This window comes from Hylaeus anthracinus, unplaced genomic scaffold, assembly GCF_026225885.1.
Source record: "Hylaeus anthracinus isolate JK02 unplaced genomic scaffold, UHH_iyHylAnth1.0_haploid 4, whole genome shotgun sequence".
NCBI lineage: Eukaryota > Metazoa > Arthropoda > Insecta > Hymenoptera > Colletidae > Hylaeus > Hylaeus anthracinus.
Genome location: NW_026535289.1, coordinates 4,377,444 through 4,388,666, shown reverse-complemented (window position 1 = coordinate 4,388,666; position 11,223 = coordinate 4,377,444). Strand labels below are relative to the sequence as shown.

The following is an 11,223-nucleotide window of genomic DNA, read 5'->3' as shown; positions in this document are numbered from 1 at the left end:
ACTATTTTATTCATCAGCGATTGGTATGGAAATATGTAATGATTAAATTTTATTAATACTTTTATCATATTTTATTTATATGAGTATGATTTATTATCATATTTTCCAATAGTACAATTCTGATACATCTCAGCCTATCGATAATTAAACAAATTGAAAATTCATGTGCCATTAGTGGTTATTTTACCTACACCAAAAAAAAAAATGTGTTGAGTTTTTCACTACAGAATGTAACAAAAATAATCCTCAATTGCAATAATAAGTACTACGATAAATGTTAGATTATGTAGTTTCCAACTAACGTTGAAGCAAAATTTTATCCTCGTAGAAATTCGCAAGATTATTAGTCTGGGTAACGTGTTAAATAGCTCGATATTTTCAATAATATTGATAACAAAATTAGGGTGTCTATGTAAACTGTAGCTGGGTGTAAATAAGAGCGGATAAAGAAGAACAGAAGATATACACCGTAGTATCGGAAAGCGAGATCGTGCCGACGTAGCAAAAAGCGGATGACGCCGGTATTTTTAATGGGAAGCTGAAGGCGAGCTGAATAGAACAAGCTTTTGGGGAGGGAAGCGACACTCAGTTTCTTTGATCAATAATGAAAGTTCCCTCTGTCTCGGTTTCGCGTTCTTTTCCCATTCTACTCTCTCCTTTGGCCCCGAGCTATTGGCCCTCTTTTTCTTTTTCTTCATCCTTGGGCGGTCTCTATCTTATCCTATACATTTTTAACCCTTATTCCAACCCCTCGCGAGGAGGACGAGCGGTGCACAGAGGCTCAAAGCGAAAGCCAAGTTCTAACAAGCCTCGAGCAGCGCGCCCAAGCCTCCTACCCTTAAATAATCCACTCCTCGATCCATTCGTACGAAAGCCTTTTTGTAAAAGCCCCGATAGCCTCTGTCCTCGGGTAAGAGGATCCCGAAAAATTTGGAATTTTCAGCCGACTTACCTAAACCGAGAGTCGCGTATCCATCATTGGAATCCATCGAACAATATTTCACCCTTGAATGAAATCTAAGTCGCTGAGGTTATTTAGTTATTTTTACTAGCTTCTGCTTTCGAATATTTCTCAGTTTTGAAAGAAAGAAATGATTGTCTCTGCATTTTATTAATATTTGCTGTCAAGTAACAAGTAACACAAGGTTTATTGTGTTACGAGAAACTCAAAATTTCCTAAGATAGTGTAGGAATTTTATACATATAAACATAAGATGCGTTTTGTGATATTTACCCCTTTCATAGATCAGCGCCTCAATAAAATATAAATTGCGAATTAAAATGAAATTAATCCCAAACGAATTTTATTTATTTAACATAGATAAAGTATTATATTGTACGTACAAGAACGTGAAAATAGAGCATTCTCCAAAATACAGTCGCAATAAAATATCACATATTTATTAAAATTCCTAATTAAATCTTTCGTATCGAGAGTACCATTTTTTATTGATATTACCGAAAAATCAGTAAGACGACAATGTTCTTCGTACACTGTAGATCGCAAATAATTGTAAATTTAAATTTAAGTTAATTTTTATTGAAAATGCCGCGAAATATCTACACGCCTCCGTATGAGGTATGTGTGTGCTAGCCTTTTTTGTTTCTAGGCGAATGTGTGTGTGTGATGCGGCTAGTCGAGCTATGACCGGCGACCACGTTGCATCGTTAATCAAATATATTATCGTTATTGTGAGATTGGTGGTCCGATTCCTTTATTAACCCAACAATTTTTTTTTTCTTTTTGTCATATTTCATCCTTTCTTCCATTGAAGCGACGTTTACACTTTATTCTTTCTTCCATTTTGAAGTAACTCCCTCTTGAACACGCACCGTTACGCGAGACACGATCTATCCACCCACGCTTCTCTGTTTATATCCCACAGCAACCATTAGAAATTTCCCCTTTCCTCTGTTCGAAGTGTATCTAATCCGCATATTCCACGCGTTCGTCGAAAAAGCGTCGTCCAATATTTGCGCGCGAAGGCTTGAGAACTTGAATGAATATCTCCACGGTGTCGGGACATCGAACCTTATAAATATTATAACGAAAAAGACTTTGTTCCTTCATAATGAACGGATTCATTGTGAGCCCGTTCCCTTTGACACGGGGGCGAGAGAACCGAGAAAAGAGACGGGGTTCCTTGTCTTCCACGACCTAATAAAAACCCCGAAAAGATCGACGAGACTGGCTGGCATCGGCTTCTCGTCGTTTCTTTGCAGTTTTTCCGAACGGCCTTGTTTGCGACAGTACACCGACCGAAAGGGGCGGGCGGGGGTTAGATACGGGGGGGGGGGTGGATTGGTGTCCTTGCGTAGGATACTGGGGTGCTAAACAAGCCGGTGCACACGAAGAACGAAGAAGACGAGGGAGAAAACGAGAATTCGCACAAAGCGAAAGGGCGAGGGGTAAGGCGGGGGCGGGGCGGCAGGGCGCGGAATAATGCTTAACAAGCCGACTTGAAAGGACGGCCGCCATTTTGAGTCAATACTTGAAAGTCTTTGCTCATTAAGAATATTTTACGTCTCCCTCTTCCAATGGAATCACCATCCCTCTGCGGACACCCCCCTCGCCGGTCTTTGGACTTTCTTTTTCTACTTTTTCCGCTTGCTCTTTCTCTCTTTCTCTCTGCCGTTCGAGGTCCACCCTCCATGGGGGTGGTTGCACCCTTGAAGATGGAAGTTATTTACGCGGCACTCGGAGGCACCCTCCACCATCGCAACCCCGTAACCGTTCCCTTGCGCTCCCCTTCCCCCGCGTCGCTGCCAACCGCCCCTTTCGATCGCTAAGACGCATCCACGTCCACCCCCCCCCCCCACCCACCGCCCTCGCCGTGGTCTCACCCTCTTCTTCGCCCTCGTTCCGCTCGCTGTTTCCACCATGGACTCGGATGGCCAGCGCAGCCCCCAACGACGAGGAGAATTCCGACTTCGCCCAGCGGGACCCACCCCCGCCGACCGCCCTTTTCGACCCTTCCTTCCTTTACAACCCTCCGTCGCCCACCCGTCTGCGACTCACCTCCCGTAATCATCGTCCCATTTCGCGGCGTTTTTCCTAATTCCTACCCAATTTCGCTTTTAGCATTTCAATTTATGCCCGCGAACCGATTTGTCGGACGTGTCGGCCCTCCGGGACCGACGGATCACGGGCTCTCGTTACGAAAATTTCCGATAAGAAAGACGCGCGCGCAGTAGAAATGTAGCAAACCGTGTAGTATTGGTTTTCGATTAATTTTATAAGTAATTGGTTTAGAGGGAGTACGAGGGAAATAGGAAATATAGAAATGAACAGGATTTAATTGTTTTATTAGCTTGTTGAGGGGTAATTTAGATTATAATTGCATTTATTATGCATTTCATCTGTGCTACTATGTTCCTAGTAAGTAGACAATTTATTAAGAATTAAATTGTTACATGAACAGATTGGAAATTTGTTTAAAGACGTTACACTACTTCGGTGATTTAAAAAGTAGAAGATTTATTTTCCCTGCAATTATGATTTGAAAATTGATAAATTTTGATATGCAAATGTACATCATTTATCATCTCTCCAATCTAAGTAACTTACTTTTATTTCCTTCAAATGTATTGTTAAACACTTCTTATTTTCTTCTTCAATTTATTGTTTTCTTCTGTTTATTTATCCGTAATACATTGCGTTCTTTATATGCTAATACGTGAGCATCGTTCGGATGCAAATAGGAATATATAAAAACATCGCAACGGATTCATTCCGCAGTCGTAAAAAAACAATACAGCGTTACCATTTTGTAGGTCCTCTCAACCTTTTAATTTAGCAATTTATGGCGTCGCATGCCATCTCGTGTTCGAGTGGTATGCAGGGGATGTTGCGTCAGTACGTGGTCCGATGATTAATGGTTGCGTTCTGTATCGTGCCACTAAATTTGGACTTTCGACAGCCATATATGGTACAACACCATAATTTATTCGACCCTGTACGTGCGGTGTCACAATTACATCATAAAATACATTTAACAATTTTATAAAATATTTCTACGTGTACAGATATTTAACTCACTCCATCGTTGGTGGTTTCCTTACTGTTCTCAACAAGTTGTCCTAATTGGAAACAAGACCATCTAACATTTATCGTAGTGCCTGCAATTACCTATTACCTGTAATTACCTATTATTCCCGTAACCTAATTAAATTTACAAATTCTGCATAAATTAATTTTTTTCTGCTACTTATAGATGTTAAAGAAACATTCCATACTTTTGGCACGACAAGCAATACTTTTCTATTTCTTCCTGAGATAGCATTCTATGCTCCTATCATTATTTGAATCATGAAATATTATATAAAAATAATTCCATAAACGGTTCCAATTGATCAAATCGATTTTATATAATACTAATGCTATGAAAATAAAAAAAATATTATTAAATTTAAATAAATGTCCAAACGTTATCGGTGGGTAAAGTATTAACCTTAAATTTACTATTCGCATCTTTTTCCCATAAAGAATTTCAATAACAAATATACAATTTCGACATATTGGTTATTTTTTCGTTTCTGCTAAGATCAACGAAACTATACTGCTGAAACGAACAACAATCACTCGATCCCCGTTCCCCAATCCTCGCGATAAAAAGCCGTCACTTTGGCAACCGTTTAGCACTCTGGCTCCGATCCCTAAACTTGTCACAACGTTCGTTAGCCGTAACGAACTTCCAAGTAACAATAGGCACGGGCGTCGAGTTTTTAAGTCATCGCGAAGGCAGTCCTCCGCTGCCACCGCCATGGAACGCCATGCGTGGAAAGACAATAGGGGCACCGATGCCCCCGTGAGCGAGGGGCGGCCGAGGGAGGAGGGCTGACTGTAAAAATAAATCACGCGTGCAACGTCGTCGTTTCTCGCTCAATTGTATCAACTTTAACCCCTTTATTGTATCGCTTCATTTTTTTGCCATCGTGTTCGCTCCTCGCCGTTTGACCGGATTCGCAGAGCGACCCTTCACGGTTTTCTCTTTCTCTGCGCGAACGAATCAGGTTCGAAGCTCGCCCGTGCGAACAATCGCGTGCACGGAACGGCAGAAAGCGCATATAATAAGCCCCGTGGCGAGAGAGACAGAGTGAAACAAAAACTGGTCCTCGCCAGGTAAAACAATAGAGGGTTCTTCTGGCGTTGGACGAAAACGGAGCGGTGGGGAAAAGCGTTCCGTAAAATCCCCGGGTGAAAAAGAGACAGAGCGAAAAGCGAGAGCAAGGAACCGCAGCGACCCCATCGAGAACCCGCGGCACGACGTGTGTGAAATTCAAGAACCTGTAGCGCCAAGAAGAACAAAACGACGGTGCCAGCTGCACGGTGCATACGTTATTAGCGAGTCGTTTTGTCCTTCCGCCGCGAGATTTCAATATACCTGTATTGGCGTGCCGAAAAAAAGATCATCATAACTCGTGAGACTGCGTGGCCCGTACCAAAGATTCTCTTATTCATCCTAGCGCCCAGGAGACTCTTCGTCTGCCCTTTCTACCACCGATCTTCGCTTCTTTTTTCTTCTCTTCTCCCTCTTGGGCCCGTGGTATCCGAGAAACAGGTTCCTCTTTATTCGCCCTGCTTATTATGCAAGTTATTGTTTTCCTGAGACACGAGAGCCCCCGGGAGTGGCACTGGTTCAAGTGAAGAGAAGAAGAGAGAGAGAAGAAAAAAAACAAGTCTTCGAGTGATTCTCTCGTGCATCTCGTTTTCAAGGGTTGCGCGAAATAATTATCATAACTCTGTATCGGTAGTCCGTTTGAAGTGCCCCTCTTTAGGCTTTCTTCTGTCGCGAAAAATCTCCTGGACCAGATCTCGCTCGGGCGAGAGACGCGGAATAAATTGAAAGCTGATGGTTTCTTTTTTTTTTAGGGAAAAGGCGTCCGACGAACTTCCAGTCGTCGCCTTTACTTGAGTACTTCATCCTTTGAGAAGGGAGGAGATTTTCGCACTCTGAGGTCGTTAGCGCGGTGTTGGGGGTGACGTGAGTTCTTTAATTGTTGTGTGTATGCACCTCTTGTACTGTTTTCCAATGTCTTATACGTGCTCGACATTGTCACGATTAAAACAGGAAGGAATAGAATTCTATCTACAATAATTTTCCTTACAAGGAGTTTAAACAGGGACGAAGTGACTTCTATGTAAATATGTTCATTTAATTTAATTAAATCACATTTTTCAAATGATGAGAAATATACTCTTTACATATTGCATAGTACGTAATTTGTTAATCAGTATCACATATAGTTCGATAACATTAATGTTGGTGCCATAAGAAGCGATTACTCGCGATACTTAATTCCTTATTTTAAAATGTCGTCATTTTACAGCCTCGCAGTATGGGGTTTATTATACTAAAAATTATCTGGAAGTTGAAACCTGCTAATTGAGTTATTAATTTGCTGCACTAGGTCTTCGCGTGTAATTACTCCTGTACCGTAAATCTCTTATTTCAGAGCCACCCAACAGATATAAATAAAAGTGCGCAAGATGTTGTGTACTAGGAAGCCAATGGAGTGGTCTCATGTAATCAATCCGCCGTTGAGTATATTTTGCATATAACCGATTTCCAAGTTATCTTCCATAGTGTTATAGACAACCGTTTTCAGTTTTGAAGAAACAGCAGCTACATTGGTGAAATGTTTGTTAAATAATATTAGGATGTCTCAGAAAATATTGTTCAATTTTAGCTGTTTTTTTTTATATTGATTGGATAAATATATTCTTCATTGAATTCTTCATAGAATTTCCTGTAGATCCTATAGATAATGGCAATTTTATCAAAATATAACTGTAGGAAATAAAACAATAAAACATGTATACACACTTCCTACTCTGAAAGAAAGGCGTTCTGGATTTGGTTGAATCCATTCTTTTCTTTCTCACCGTGACCTCTTCCCAACAGTGGCTCACTTTTCAACCTTAGGCCTTTTGGGATCATATAACACCATGAAATGTATCATACCTTGCTTCCTTAAATAGTTAACTTACACTTAATTTAAGATTATTTGATAACAAGACAATTCATGATGATATTAAATTTTGTTATTTGCTGTACGAGTATAAATAATATTAGTGTTTGAAAGAGTAATAGATTTATCTTCCTATTTATAAAATGGAAAACACAAAATTACAAAATAAAATATGAGATCAAATTTAAACTTCTTACTATACTTATATTCAGTACCAAAATTAACCTATGATGGTAAAGTCAGTAAATCGCGTATATATTTGGTACACATTTAATATGTAACGTGTAGTTAGTACATGAATTATCTATGACTAAATCACAGAGATTGCTTCACTTAAATTTGCCACAGGAAATTCCTTCAAACAAATTCCTGAACTACCTTCCACGAGCACAATCAGAATGCATAAAATTTTAGTAAACAGTTTAGAAACTGACGAATGATTCACACGCGCGCACGCGCACACACACACACACACACACACTAAGGACCAATGTATTGCTACGTGAATTAATATTTCGAACTAAATCACAAACAAGATCGTTACACTTGAATTTATTAAAGGAAAATTTTTCTCAGACAAATCTATGAACCATCTTCCATCAGCACGATCAGTAGAATGAATAAAATTTGAGAAAATAGTTTAGAGACCCCCTGTGTAATACTTCTAACCCACCGATGGCCAGTGGTCCATCGAGGTACGGCAGTCGCAATGGCGATCGATGGCAGATGTCCAGAGGCGACTGGAAAAAGGATTTTTTTTTGCACTTGGGCTCCTACGGACCCGTCCAGGTGTCCATTGTGAGTCCGAGCCCAGGATTCTCAACCCTTAATCCTTAACCCTTTGGCCGCACGCATCCGCTGGCAAGCACCCATTTACCGATCCTGAAACAATGCCAACCGGACCGCACCCCGGATGCGCACGTTTATTAAGTAATGTCCCCCTCTGGTTTTGCGCTCGACAGCTGCCCTAGCAAAAAAAAACCACTGTTGCTATTGTCTATCGCTTAGTCTCGTTGCTCGGTGACGGTTTCGTAAGAACGACTCGCGAAGATCGTTACGTCGGTTCGCGAGATATCAAAGCATTGTGTCGACATCTGAAAGTATGTCGTGTCGGTACCCACGAGATCGGCAATAATTCGTTAGGGTAATGGTTGACGATTAAAAGCAAGGTATAGAGATTTATTCGTGATGTTCATACGATTGATTAGAGTTCTAGTTGTGTGGTCTGAAATATTTCAGTTTGTATTTTAACTCTTTGCGGGACAGGAATTCAGGTCATAAAATAGACCCATGTTGCACAGGAATTTTATTGCGTTTGAAATCAAACAAAATTGTTATATTTTTATTAATAACGGTATCACATAATGTAACAAAATAAATATAATAACAAAATAATATAAAATAACATAAATATAAATAACATAATAATAATTATTTAATCGAATTTGTTGTTAGATGGCGGGACTCAAATAGTTCCACCGTGCCACATGGGTTCATGAATGGTACTAATAGAACTAATTTTTATATAAATTAACTTACCTCTACGACTTTTCACATAAAACCAGGAAAGAAATATTATCGCAATAAACCTTCCGCTTACAACAATTGTTGAACCGGTATTAGCATGTTGAAAGTTGCTAACATAAGTGCATACATTTGTAACATTGGATGAATATATTACCAACTGCTTTATGTAAATAAGATGAAATATAAACCTATACACATGCAGCTATTGCAAAATTTCGAGGTGGGATTAAAAATGTCCCATCATGCATTACGGTCCATCAAAAATGTGGGACACTTTTAATCCCACCGTGCCCCAATGAGTTAAACTCTAGGTTTTGTTTAAGAATGGAAGTCATAAATTAATCATAAAATAAATAAATATAAATTGGAGATAAAACACAATTAGCATGTAAAACGACATAAGGCTGTGGAAAGCAATGCAATGACTGAGTAACACCTTGACTCTCACATGCATCAACCTATGTAGTAAATATGTTAAATATGTATGTATATACAGAGTGTGGCCGGATCATTGGTGTAACCGAGCACAGAGTGGTACTACATGTAAAAATAAGTCGGAAGAAGGAATAACATTTTTTTGTTCGACGCTTCGTTTTCGAGATAATCGAGTTTGAAAATTCTATCCAGTACGCGCGCACTGTACCGCCTCTAGGTTTAGATATGTATTATGAATAAGAAATGTTAATGTATGGATAATACATTCATTAATTTTATTGACATTTCTAACGTTAATTACATAACACTATTGATTAAATTGTCGAAGTGCTGTCTTTGTTGACGCGTACATATCATTGCCTTATTAATCCAGTGCACGCGTACTGGATAAATTTTCAAGCTCGATTTTCTCAAAAACGAAGCGTCAAGCGAAAGAATGTTATTTCTTTTTTTCGGCTTATTTTTACATGTAGTATCACCCTCTGCTCGGTTGTACTCATGGTCCGGCCACACCCTGTACATGTATATTGAACATGGTATAAGCGCTTATGGATCAGCAATGGTTCAAAATTATTTTTCTGTTACTAATAACAACAAAATTTAAGGATGAATGGACAAGTGTTCATGTTTTAGTTGGAATTTTAAATTTGTGTCTGGATTAGAGTTCGATGTCCGACAGGTTCACATACAGGAATCTTGAAAATTAAAGGTAGAGAATTTTCTTTTAGCAACATCAGGAATCTTGAAAATTAAAGGTAGAGAATTTTCTTTTAGCAACATCAGGAATCTTTCACGACTTGTGATAAAAATAATTAGTAGAATGGTCGACGTTTCTTTTCTTCTTACTGCCTGTATAAACATTTTTGGTTCTCTTGAAAGTCCACGCAGCCTCGCCATGTCTAATGCATGGTAATCAGAACGTTTCAACACGTTTATAAATTTGTTTTCCCCATTTTTTACTCCTTCACGATAATTAACTTTTTATACCTTCGTCAACATGCTCCGTCACAAATAACTCGATATTAATTTGGTTAAAGTTCTCCGTACTTTAACTTTTATTTTCCATTTCTCGATTCTTATTTTCAAATCAGTATATTACCTTCGTACCTGTATATTATAATTTCACAATTCTATCGACGATTTAAAAGTACCTAGTTGAACAGAGAAACACAATGAACATTGTTTCTACGAGTCCACCATTATTCTGATTTCACTTTCATTTCTTCGCCACAAAAATACCCCTGTCCAGTGACTTTCATACAAAGTTATTCAAACCTTCCCAATTGTACCTTCTCAATAAGTAAATCAGCATCATCTACGAAGGTCCAGTTCGCGTAGAACGAATTATCACAATGGCGATTCTGTATGGAATCTTGAAGGGGTCACGTGAAACCTGGCCACGTCTGTGGACTCACCCCACCACGTGGTCGACGAAAGGGTGGCCTTTGCCATCGGGAACCAGTCCTACGTTCATGCAAAATGCAAGAGGCCAGTTTGAGAACGGCCGGCCATCATATCTCCACGTTATTACTTCAATGAATCATCTCCGCGCGCAGCCAGTCAGTGAAACGAGTCGCAGGTTTTTTGTATCCTTGGAAATCGTAACGAAGAGAGGAAATGGGGGAGAGAAGAAAAAAAGAGGAAATGGAAAGTAATTGCGAGAGGTGTCGGTAGGACAACGAACGGGAATTGATTTCCGATGTTTCGATTAACGATTTCGAAGTGTTTGTCTCGGTTTGAGGATTGTTCCGCTGCGATTTTCTTGTGTTGAATTTCGTTGTTTCGTGGCGAAAATGGATTTCGTTGTTTCTTAGTTTCGATTGATATTTAGCTCCAGTGAGTTGTGCTTTGGCGAGTTATTTAATTGTGAACAATTTTCTGCTTCGTCGAATGTGAGAAACATGTATATGTAAGAAATGATAGACGAAACTATAATTGAGTAATATGTGATAATTTATACATGTGAAATACGATACACGATGATTTTTAGTAATTTTTAACATAGATCAAATTTATTATACATGAATTGTACAGTAGAATTCTTAATTTAGTTGCTTGTAAAATTTATTATGTTTGGTCTATATAAAAAAAATAATTGAATGACATTCCTTGTGATTATACTCTCGTATGGATCTAGATAGTTTATAGGAATCAATTAATTTTATTTGGTTAGATTCAAGCTTCCTAATCCTTGAAGAATGTAAGAATGTCAATGTATATCGATCTATTATTTTTTGAAATGATCGTTTTATTTCAGTGACTTCGAATCATACAAAAGAAATTTGATTT

General features: G+C 38.9%; 1 protein-coding gene across 2 annotated transcripts in view; it reads right to left on the bottom strand.

Annotated features, from left to right (window-relative positions):
- LOC128894563 (dipeptidase 1-like) overlaps positions 1 to 11,223 on the bottom strand; it is a 756,062-nt gene that overhangs the window by 505,857 nt on the left and 238,982 nt on the right. The window lies entirely within an intron of this gene.